At 44.6% G+C, this 12,100-nt stretch overlaps 1 protein-coding gene across 1 annotated transcript in view; it reads left to right on the top strand.

Moving 5' to 3' along the window:
- Positions 1-422: 422 nt before the first annotated feature.
- The window catches only part of LOC140460553 (uncharacterized), a 67,316-nt gene continuing 55,638 nt past the window's right edge, over positions 423-12,100 (top strand). The window contains exon 1 of the mRNA XM_072555139.1: positions 423-700. The gene's annotated coding sequence lies outside the window, so the exon portion shown is untranslated. The remainder of the gene's footprint in view (positions 701-12,100) is intronic.

The raw sequence follows: 12,100 nt of genomic DNA, 5'->3' as shown, positions 1-12,100 counted from the left end.
GATATAATTGCGTCACTTTACATATTAAGATATCCCTTTGAATGTGCCCACATCCCTTTGAAATGTAATCTCGTCCATTTAAACCTCTTTATTTGCAGAAATACCCATTAAAATGTCCACGTCCATTTAAAATGCAGATTGCCCCCTTTAGATATGACGCCGTTCCGTTATATGTCGGGATATCTGTTTAAATTGAGCCGTGAACTTTCCCAATGCAGACAGGGATCCTCGAAATGTGGCAGTGTCCCCCCCCCCCCCCCCCCCCCAGCTGCAGAGCGAGACAGGAGAGTTTGTTTTTGTGAATGAGCAGTTGTAGCGCGAGGTGTCTGTTGCTTGGTGACGGTGAGGCTCCCCGGCCCCGCCCATCCCCCTGAGCTGACGTCACGCGGGGGTGAAGGCGGTTGGGAGGAGAAGTTGCTCGAGCGGGGAAGGGGCGGCCGTTAGGAAAATGGCGCCGTGCGGCCCGGGGCAGACACCCGTCACTGGGCACCGCCGCCTTCCTGGTGCAGCTGCTGTGTCACGGCCACACCGCCCGGCTGTACAGCAGGTAGGAGCCGGTGACCATTCTGGAGGCGGATGGGGTTAAGGGCCTGTTTGGGAACCCGTCGGCCGCCTGGGTGGTGGAGTTCTACTGGTCGTGGGGCGGCCCCTGTGTCAACTCTGGGGCCACCTGGAAGGTACTGGGCCCGGGAGGTGAAAGGTGAGGCAGGTTGGGGGGGGGACGGAGGGGAAGGAATGTGGGGCCTGTCCTGTCATAGTGACATTTTACACTCACTTTACATCTGCTTTTACTGGAGCTTGTGCTGTTTACCCCCTCACTGTTTGTTTAATCCTTGTGCTGTTTACCCCTCACTGTTTGTTTAATCCTTGTGCTGTTTACTCTTTGCTGTTACTTGTGCAATTCCCTAGGGTAGTGTGTAAATACTATTGAAGGAGATTATGCCCCAGCATGTCTATGTTCCTCAGTCATTGAAGGGGCAGGACCTGTTGAGAATGGTTAGTAAAGTATGTGGTGCACTAAACCTTGTTAACATGGATATAGCTTGTTATTTGTCAAAATATACTTTTTATTATTTAGAGTCATAGAGATGTACAGCATGGAAACAGACCCATTCGGTCCAACCTCTCCATGCCAACCAGATACCCTACATTAATCTAGTCCCATTTGCCAGCACTTTGCTCATATCCCACTAATCCCTTCCTATTCATCTATCCATTCAGATGTGTTTTAAATGCTGTAATTATACTGACCTCCACTACTTCCTCTGGCAGTTCATTCCATACATGCACCACCCTCTACATGGAAAAGATGCCCCTTAGGTACCTTTAATATCTTTCTGCTCTCACCCTAAACCTATGCCCTCTTGTTGTGAACCTCACCCCGACACTGAGGAAAGGACATTAAAAAAGTTGAGCAGCCAGACAAAATGCAAAAGCTATAAAATGTTGAGCCACATGGGGAAAAAGAACTGTGGCTCTACCCTTTATTTTTCCTATTGGCATTTGAACACTTAAAATCTGTCAATAACACCAGCTTCACGACATAATGTCTGTTCCATGGTGTGAACAACAGCACGCCTGCTCGCTGGTGTCACCAACACATGGTCCATGCTCCTCGCTGTCGGCAGAAAAGGCGACTTCGCTTATCTCTGTTCCTAAAGGTCTTCCCTTTATTCTTAAAGTTGTGCCCTCTGGTCCTAGTCTCTGCTACCAATGGAAACATCTTCCCAATGTCATTGCACTGTGGGGATGAAGCCCTACCCTATCTGGTCATTTCTGCTGCTGGGTGAGACTAGGCCTCAAGGTGAGAGGGAGTAGCTTTCAGACAGAGATGAGGAGGAACTGCTTTTCCCAGAGGGTCGTGAATCTATGGAATAGTCTAGATTAGAGTGGTTCTGGAAAAGCACAGCAACTCAGGCGGCATCCGAGGAGCAGGAAAATCGGCGTTTCAGGGAAAAGCCCTTCATCAGGAAAGTGTGTGTGTGTGTGCATGTGAGTTTGTGTATAAGACTACGCGTTGGTGAGTGTATTTGCATGTGTGCATGCTTGATAAATTGTGATTGTGATGGAGTATGAGCCTGTGAGAGGGTGAGAGTGTTGAGGGCGTGGTGTATGTGTATGTCTGAGAGACCACATGTATGACAGAGGTATGGATAGAAGTGAGGGGTTACATTTTGCTAAAATAAAGACGGGCAAGACTTGAACAGGTAATGGTAGGGCCCTGGGTCGTGTTGTAGAACAGAGACCCGGAGGTGTTCAGGTTTATTGATCTTGAAAGTTACATCACTGGTAGACAGGGGTGAAGAAGGTGTTTCGCACACTTGCCTTCATTGTTCACATGCTGAGTACAGGAGTTGGGACATCATGTTGGAGATGCACACAGAGGGTGATAGATATCTGGAATGCATTGTCAGGAAAAGTAGAGGCAGGGATGGTAGATTCATTTAAAGTGCATCTGGGTGGGGGAGATGGTGGCGACCCAGCAAGTCTGAGTCTGTAGTGCTCTGTCCAAGACTCAGGCAAAGTGGGCTGCCTGCCTCCACCACACCTGCCAAATCATTTAAAATAGCTTTTATTTAAATACACTAGTTATTTTGCACCAAACTTGAGCAGTTTAGTGCCCTGTTAAAATGACGAAAGGAAAGAATGCCCGCAGCTCGCACCACATAGGAACCCTTCCCCAGCTGCAGCAGAGGCATCTGCAGCTGCCCCAGGGGCCTTAACTATGGTGGCGAGCCTTGTTGCAGTGATTTCTAAGCTTGAAGAGAAGATCGACACCTTCATAGAAGAGCAGGTGGGAGTCGCTCTCGGTTGCGCTGCAGAAGCACGACCAAGATATTGAAAGAATCGAACATCGAGTCGGAGGGGCGGAGCTAATGGCCGCGACCTCCCAGGCTGCTGCAGAATCAGCCGTGGGTCGGGTCTGGACTCTCGAACAGTGAGTCTGGGCCTTGGAAGATCACATCAAATACCTCAAATCGAGGTGGTCGAGAAAATATTCGTTTGCTGGGCCTTCCCAAATGGGAAGAGAAAGGCCAGCTTACAACGTTTCTGGAGCAGTGGTTTCCGCAGTTATTAAATCTGGAGGGTGGATCAGGCCAGGTCAGGGTAGAATGGGCCCACCGGCTTGGACCAGCGCCCCCACCCGGTCCTGTTCCGGCTGCAGTGCTTTTAGGAGAAGCAGATGCTCCTGGAAGCTTCCAGAATTCTTGGGAAAGATCCCCAAGCCATGATTTACAAAGGATCCAAGATTATGCTGTTTCAAGACTTTTCCCTGGCTCTGGTCCAAAAGAGGAGGGCGTTTAAGGGATTTAAACATTCAGTACTCCCTGTGCTACCCAGCGACGCTTCGTTTTAGCCATGAAGGGTCCATGTATAACTTCGGATCACCGGAGAAGGCCAAAGAATTTTTGGAGTCTCTTAGATAAATTGTAAGAGTTAACCCGTGTGGTGAATGATGTTGTTCTGCCCTCCCCTTCTCTGGTTCACCTTTTTTTTTCTCTTTTATTACTTTATTGCTTAATATTATCTCCGGGAAGTAGGGAGGGGGGGCTTATTTGTTCTCCACTCTGCGATTTTCTCCTTTTTTTGTAAATATATATAGGCCGGGTGGTCTAGTAGATTTAGGTGAGGAGGGGTCTCTGTTTTGTCTTATTTTGTCTCTTAAAACGGGGTTATTTCCCCCTGTTATTTTGTATTACCATAATTAATTATTATCTGCTGAGACTGTAATTTTATAGTTTTATATGTTTATATGTGGTATTAACATCACCAAATATATCTAGGTGTTGATGTGTGGGTGGGGAGGGGGAGGAGGGTAGGGGACTCATTGTTAACTTTAGCTTGGTCGTACACTTGAATTTTCTTCACTTTATTATGGGGTGCCTTGGTCGAGGGTGGGGCACTGGTCGGGAGAGGATATGATGGGTTTTCGGAAAGGAAGTGATTCCCCCGGAAACGGGAAAAATCTCCATTTAAATATGTTATATTGTTTTATTTAGAAATAGTTTTTTTTATTTTATTGGTGTGAGTGTAATAAAGAATCTCAATTTTTGTGAATTTTCTATGGTCTAATCTTTTAGATTAGATTACATTACAGTGTGGAAACAGGCCCTTCGGCCCAACAAGTCCATACCGACCTACCGAAGCGCAACCCACCCATACCCCTACATTTACCCCTTGCCTAACACGGGCAATTTAGCATGGCCAATTCACCTGACCTGCACATCTTTGGACTGTGGGAGGAAACCGGAGCACCCGCAGGAAATCCACGCAGACATGGAGAACGTGCAAACTCCACACAGTCAGTCGCCTGAGGCGGGAATTGACCTGGGTCTCTAGCGCTGTGAGGCAACAGTGCTAACCACTGTGCCACCGTACTGCCCAGGTGCGTTTTGGATGCTGTTTCTCCTCCCAGGGGGTCTTGGACTTGCCTGGATGATTATGGTGAGTCATTCGCTTAAATAGTGCACCTGGAATGCCAAGGGGAGTAATTCTCCAATCAAAAGGAAGAAAATATTATCAAACCTCAAAAAAGAAAGGGTTCATATAGCTCTTCTACAGGAGACCCATTTATTGGATAAAGGAGATTTAAAATTACAACAGGGTGGATTTGATCAGGCCTTCTTTTCTTCCTTCAGCTCAAAATGTAGGGGAGTAGTCATTCTTATTTGGAAGAATCTCCCTTTCAAAATCCTAAGTCAGATAAAAGATGAATCTGGATGATATATACTAATTAAAGCCCTTATAAATGGAGAGGAATATGGGATTTTAAACCAGTATTGTCCCCCGACGCATCCTTTCAAATTTATAACGGAAGCCTTCTCCAAACTGATGGCTCTCTGTGCTCATCATACAATTATAGGGGGAGACTTTAATTGCATTATGGAGCCGGAAATAGACAGGATACCCAAGAATACTGCAGGTGTATCCCCCAGATTTAGACAATTGGCGAATTTGAATCAAGAATTAGAATTAATAGATGTGTGGAGGTTCCTCCACCCGCAAGGCAGAGATTTCTCTTTTTACTCTAATCCACATAAATGTCACACGAGAATTGACATGTTTTTTATCCCCTCGACTTTTTAAAATTCCATATAGTCCTGTAAAATAGGTGATATGATCATTTCTGATCACGCTGCTGTGTACATGGAAATCAAGGCTAGGAACAATGAGGCATCTTCCTGACATTGGCGTATGGATTCCTTCTTAATGAAGGATAGTAAATTTGCAAAATATTTTTCTCAAGAATTTAAAGCTTTCTTGGAAATTAATTCAGGTACAGCTAGTAACCCATCAATGATGTGGGAGACTATTGAAGCTTATGCGAGAGTTGTGATCATTTCATACTCGGTGACCCGGAAAAAATTAAAAGAAGAACAACAGCGTCTACTTGAGGCTCGCTTAAAAGCAGCTGAAACAGCATACGCTGACAGACCTTCTATTGCCAAATTACAAAGTATTATGACCCTTAGGACAGCTCTGAATACCGTCTTCACTCAAACGGCAAAGAGGGAAATGTTATTTGCAAAACAAAGATTATATGAATTTAGCGATAAACCTGGTAGATGCTTAGCATTTCTTGCAAGGAAAACAAAAGGGCCCCTCAAACTATCACAACTATCAGGGAAAGTGCTGGTACTCTGATTCACATCATAAAGGGATCAACACAATCTTCAGAAAGTTTTATTCTGATCACAGGATTGTGAAGATAGAGCCAGGAGGATGCAGTCCTTTTTTAAAAGCCTGGCCTTTCCGGACTTAATCCCGGAATAGGTATCGGTCCTGAATGCTCCCCTAACAACCCAGGAAATACTTGGTGCAATCAGGTAACTTCAGAGCGGTAAGGCACCTGGCCCAGAGGGCTTTCAGGTTGAATTTTACAAAGAGTTCACAGGAGTATTAGCTGGCCCACTTATGGACATATATAACTACACAAATAGTCAGGGCTGCCTCCTGCCTTTACTGAAAGAGGTGAATATCTCCCTTATTCTCAAAAAAGGAAAGGATCCAGAAGATTGTGCACGATACAGACCAATATCCTTGCTAACTGTAGATTTTTAAATTCTCTCTAAAACATTAGCATTGAGGCTGGAGAGGGTACTGCCATATATCATAAGAGGAGCAGACTGGATGTATTAAGGGCCGTGGATCATCTAATAATATTAGAAAGGTCTTGAATGTGAATAAAGTCTGTCATCAGGAAAGAATACCAGGAATAGTGGTCTCATTGGACGCAGAGAAGGCATTCGACAGGGTTGAATGGTCATACCTGTTCTATACATTGGAAAGGTTTAGGGTTGGAAACGTATTTGCCAAATGTCTCTCAACACTGTATAATGATCCCAAAGCAGTTGTGATCACCAATGGATTAGGTTTGGACAGCTTCAGTGTGGATAGGGGCTGCCGTCAGGGATGTCCTCTCTCACCGTTGCTATTCACGCTAATAATTGAGCCACTGGCGGGAAGCGATATGGGCTTACTCTAATATAACAAGGGGGCATAGCTAATATTTCAGCTATTACAAGGGGGCATAGCTTTAAATTAAAAGGGGGTAGATATAGGACTGATGTTAGGGGTAAGTTCTTCACTCAGCGAGTCGTAAGTTCATGGAATGCCCTGCCAGTAGCAGTGGTGGACTCTCCCTCTTTATGGGTATTTAAGCGGGCATTGGATAGGTATATGGAGGATAGTGGGTTAGTGTAGGTTAGGTGGGCTTTGATCGGCGCAACATTGAGGGCCGAAGGGCCTGTACTGCGCTGTATTCTTCTATGTTCTATGTTCTATAACGGCCCCGAGGGTTGGTGCAGGTAAACATAAAATTACCCTATACGCAGATTATGATCTCCTTTTTCTTAATAATCCTCTGATGTCCATGCCTCTCTTCATCCAAGTTATTAATACATTTAGTTCATTTTCAGGCTACAAAATTAAGTTTTCAAAATCGGAGGCCATGCCGATGGGTGGCCTCACTAATATGTCCCACTTATTGGACGGATCCCACTTCCCCTTTCGGTGGTCTCTGGGGGGTTTCTTACACTTAGGCATTTTTATCACCCCAGTGTTTGGCCAACTGTATAAAGCCAATTTGTGCGTCTATTGGAAAGGGTAAGGCAGGACCTTCAACGCTGGGGAGGCCTTCCAATTTCCTGGCTAGGTAGAATAGCCCTAATTAAAATGAATGTCTTGCTCCCTCTTATACCCTATGAGAATGCTTCCGGTGATGCTGATGAGTATGGCACTGCGTAAACTGTATCATTGGCTGGGTTTTTTCATCTGGAATCCTAGACGGCCTCTCATTAAGTTAAGGAAGCTACAGCTTCCACAGGCAAGGGGAGAGGGCTGGATTTTCCAGACTTTAGGAAGTCTCAGTTAAGTTCCTTGTTCAGCTACATAGCCAATTGGGTCTCGTCTGATCTGCAATCAATCTAGATGGACGTCGAGGCTTCTCAAGTACAGTGCCCTCTTATTAACCTCTTATTTTTAGATAAAATATAAATCATCACGAACCACTGTAGAAACACTACAGTACGAAACACAATTAAAGCTTGGAATATAATGTGGCAAAACGAGGGTAATTCACATAAAACATCCCCCTATACTCCGATAGTGGGGGCATGGGGTTTTCAACTGGAGCTTACAGATGCCATATTCAAATCCTGGAGATCCAGGGGTATCTCCTGTTTAGGGGATCTGTTTGAGGAGGGGTCCTGATGTCTTTTGAATAGCTGCATCAGAAATTTGGATGACCTAATGGAGACCTCTTTCGATACTTCCAAATTCGAGACGTCATACAGAAGAAGGCTATGCTATTAGATAGTCTCTATAAATCAGATAGAGAAAATAGAGTGTTGTGGCCAATGGGTGTACCCTCGGTCAGCACTCTTTATCATTTATTACGTGATGAAATGTCGGAAGATATGGACCGTCTGCTTAGAACATGGGATCAGAATTTGGGGCTGGAAATTTCTACAGAACAGTGGAATGACATCTGGGAAAATGCCAAAAACAATCTCCATTTGTAACAGAACCCAGGCCATTCAGGTAAAGAAATTTCATAGGGCCCATATGGTACCAGAACGATTGGCAAACTTTAGGGCAGGAGAATCTGCAATGTGTCCCAAATGTAAAACAGAGGTGGGCATTCTTACACACCGCTTGTGGACATGCCATAAGATCCTCAAATACTGGACCAAAGTAGTAAACGCCCTGACAGACATCTTGGCAACGTAAATTACAGTAGATCCAGTATCTCTTCTTCTGGGCTTCTCGAGCTTACCTTCTTTGGATGTGCACGGGAGCAAATTATTTTCCATTTTCTCCTTCTGTGCAAGGAAAAATATCTTAATAAACTGGGTGGCTGAGGGCCTTCCAGGACTTCCAAATTGGCATAGATTAATCATGGAATATATTCCCCTTGACTTCCTTACAAATATGGTGCAACAAAAAACTGAATTATTCTATAACATATAGCAGCCCTTTTTGAATTTCATAGATACAGATATTTTGGCCATTCTATCAAGGACTTTCATCTAGTTGAGGTAACGGTTCTGGCTGGTCCGGGGCCCCTTGGGAGAGGAATCCCGCATGAATACGGGTTTTATTATGACTTGGTGTTCACTAATTCCAAGCATGTACTTCACTACTTAATTACTATATTATCCTTGTTTTCTCTTGAATAATGTAATTTATTTGATCATACACTCTGGTTAGTTATGGGTTAGATTAGTAGTTAGTTGAGATTTGTCTTTTTCTTTTTCTTTGTCAGGTTTTGGCTATTATTTAAGATTTAATTGTATATTAATGTTTGTACTTGTGTTTTTTTTTATTTGTAAACTTGTAAAAACGTTAAATTTTCAATAAAAATATCTTTTTTAAAAAAAAGTGCATCTGGACAGATGCATGAGTAGGTGGAGAGCAGAGGGATATAGATTCAGGAATTGCACGATAGGTTTAGACAGGGGATTTGGATCGGCTTAGGCTTGAAGGGCTGAAGGGCCTGTTCCTGGGTTGTAAATTTTCTTTGTTCTATGTTGAGGCTGTACAGGATGTTGGTGAATCTATTTTTTTTGGAGTACTGGGTACAGTTCTGGTCGCCCTGTAATAGGAGGAATATTTTAGAGATGGTTCGGTAATGATTTACTTGGACATTGCCAGGACTGGAGGGTTTGAGTTATAGGGAGTGGCTGGGACTTTATCACTGGAGTGGAGGAGGTTGAGGGATGACCTTATTGAGATTTGAAAAATCATGAGGGGTGAGGGTAAGGAGAATAGCGAGGAGCATGTGCGGTTATGTAGAGTCGGGGTGGGGAGGTGAAACAAAATTGTGGCTCTACCTTTTTTTCCTCGTATTGGCATTTGGCCAGTTGAATCTGTCAGTTACACCAGCATATCTACAAAGTCTACTGCACGTGCCCCTCGGTGTCAGCAAGCGCTGCGCATGTTCGCCGGAGTCTGCAAATAAAAACTGCACATGCTTCTATCTGTCTGTAAAAATGGTGCATGAATTTAATTTGCCAGCCCAATGAGGAGCACTGGAACACCGGAAGGAGGAGCCTGGTCCTCCTACCATTCAGAACAGCCCTATTGTCTGAATCTGAGACGTCGATTTTCCTGCTCCTTGGATGCTGCCTGACCTGCTGTGCTTTTCTAATCTTGACCCATGTACTTCTGAAGCTGCTGCTGCTCCTCTTTCTCTGAATGAAGACTGAGATTCATCCAAGACTGTAATTTCCTTCCTCTGTCCAACAGCACACTCTTCTCTCACTCCCTTTTCTATTTCTTTTATTTTCATGCTGGGATCCAATTGTTGACTTGCAGCAACTGAAAAAGGGAGTGAATCCAGAAAGAGGACAGACTCTGGAAAAGCTGGTCCCGGTCTGTGCCTCAAACATATGGCAAATGCAGTACCACAGGGTGAAGTTATAGTCTTTACTGTGGGGGAAAAATAAGCAGAAATGAGGTGTATTTTTTAAATGGTGGTATATTGGGAAGTGAAGAAAGTGAGGACTGCAAATGCTGGAGATCAGAGTTGCAATGTGTGGCACCAAAAAACTCAGCAGGTCAGGCAGCAGCCAAGCAGCAGGTCAGTTGACGTTTTGAGCACGAGCCCTTCATTAGGAATGATGTGTGGACGTACAAAGGGGCCTCAGCGTCCTCCTATGCCAGTCAGACAGGTGCAGCAAGTAATCAGCAAGGCAAGTGTTATATTAGCAAGAGGAATTGAGTTTAGAAGTGGGGATGTCTCCCTGCAGTTAGTGGGTCATTGAATATATTCAAGGCTGAGTTCACATGATTTTTGAACAACAAAGAAGTGGATGGTTATTGGGGAAGGCAAGAAAATAGTTTTAAGTACAGAGCAGTAACAGCTGTACAACATAGAAACACACCCTTCAGTCCAACTAGTCCATGCTGACTGACTAAACTCATCCCACCTACCTGTGTTTGGCCCATTTCCCTCTGAACCATTCTTATTCACGTACTTATCAAAATGTATTTTAAACATTGTAACTGTATCTGCATCCACCACTTCCTCTAGACATTCATTCCACACACAAACCACTCTCTTTTTATTTTAAGAAAAAAAGTGCTCCTCATGTCTTTAGAATCGTTCTACTCTCACTTTAAAAGTTTGCGCCCTCATCTTGAAATGACACCTGCCGTTCACCTCACCTATATTCCTCATGAGTCTTTAAACCTCTCGAAGGACACCTCTCAACCTCCAATGCTCCAGTGAAAAAAGTCCCAGCCTCTGCACCTAGATGTAGGGAGATCCGTATCCATTTGTGATCTGTTCAATGCTGGTGCAGGCTTGAAAGACCAAATGGCCGACTCCTGCTCCCAATTCTCATGCTTTGTCCTGGACAGCAAGAGACCACAGACATAAGAGCAGAAAGTGGGCTATTCAGCCCATCGGGTCTGCTCTTACCATTCAATCGTAGTTGATCAATTTCTGAGTACCATTCTGCTGCTTTCTCCCTGTCCCCCTCGATACTCAAGAACCTAGCTATCTCAGTCTAAATATCCTCAGTGACCTGGCCTCTGCAGTCTTCTGTGCCAATGAATTCCATGGATTCGCCACTCTGACTGAAGAAGTTTCTCCTTATCTCCATTCTAAAAAGTCTTCCCTTTACTCTAAAAGTGTGCCCTCGGTTCTTAGTTTCTCATACTAATGGAAACATCTACCCAACATCCACTCTGTCCAGGCTGTTCAGTCTTCTGTATGTTTCAGTTAGATCTCCCCTGAGTATGGCCCTGTTAATCAGCATGAACCAGACCCTTCAGGATGAGGTACAGCAGGGATTAGGTTCAGCAAATTGAAAATGGAGGGAGAGTGTGTGCGATGGAGATCTTCAGCCTCTAAGGCATAAGAGAGGAAAGAAAGTTCACTATAACTTAGAATTGATTGGATGTGCTGATGGGCCGAGGAGGGGCAGAGAGAGTTGAACTTGGAGAAATGTGATGTGTTGCATTTTGGTCAAGCAATGCAGGCAGGACTTACACAGGGGAGGTGTTGCAGAAGAAAGAGACCTTGGAGTGCAGGTTCATAGTTCCTTGTAAGTGGAGTTGCAGGCAGACAGGATCGTGAAGATGATGTTTGGTATGCTTTTCTCTATTGGTCAGAGCATTGAGTGAAGGAGTTGGGAGGTCATATTGTGGCTGCACAGGACATTGGTTAGGCCACTTTTGGAATATTGTGTGTAATTCTGGTCTCCATCCTATGGAAGGATGTTGTGAAACTTGAAAGGATTTGGAAAAGGTTTATAAGGCTGGGGTCAGAGTTGGAGGGTTTGAGCGAGAGGGAGAGGTTGAATAAGTTGGGGCTGTTTTCCCTGTAGTGTCAGAGGCTGAGGGGTGACATTATAGAAGTTTATAAGGGGCATGGATAGGTTGAATAGCCAAGGTCTTTTCCTCCGGGTAGAGGAGTCCAAAACTAGAAGGCAGAGGTTTGAGCTGAGAGGGCAAAGATTTAAAAGGGACCTGAGGGGCCACTTTTTCTCTCAGGGTTTTTCATGTATGGAACGAGCTGACAGGAAGTGGTGGAGGCTGGTATAATTACAACATTTAAGAGGCATCTGGATGGGTACATGAATAGGAAGGG

Source organism: Chiloscyllium punctatum, chromosome 36 (assembly GCF_047496795.1).
Source record: "Chiloscyllium punctatum isolate Juve2018m chromosome 36, sChiPun1.3, whole genome shotgun sequence".
In the NCBI taxonomy this organism is placed as follows: Eukaryota; Metazoa; Chordata; class Chondrichthyes; order Orectolobiformes; family Hemiscylliidae; genus Chiloscyllium; species Chiloscyllium punctatum.
The sequence above is the reverse complement of the archived record's forward strand: the minus strand, read 5'-3'. Positions and strand labels throughout refer to the sequence as shown.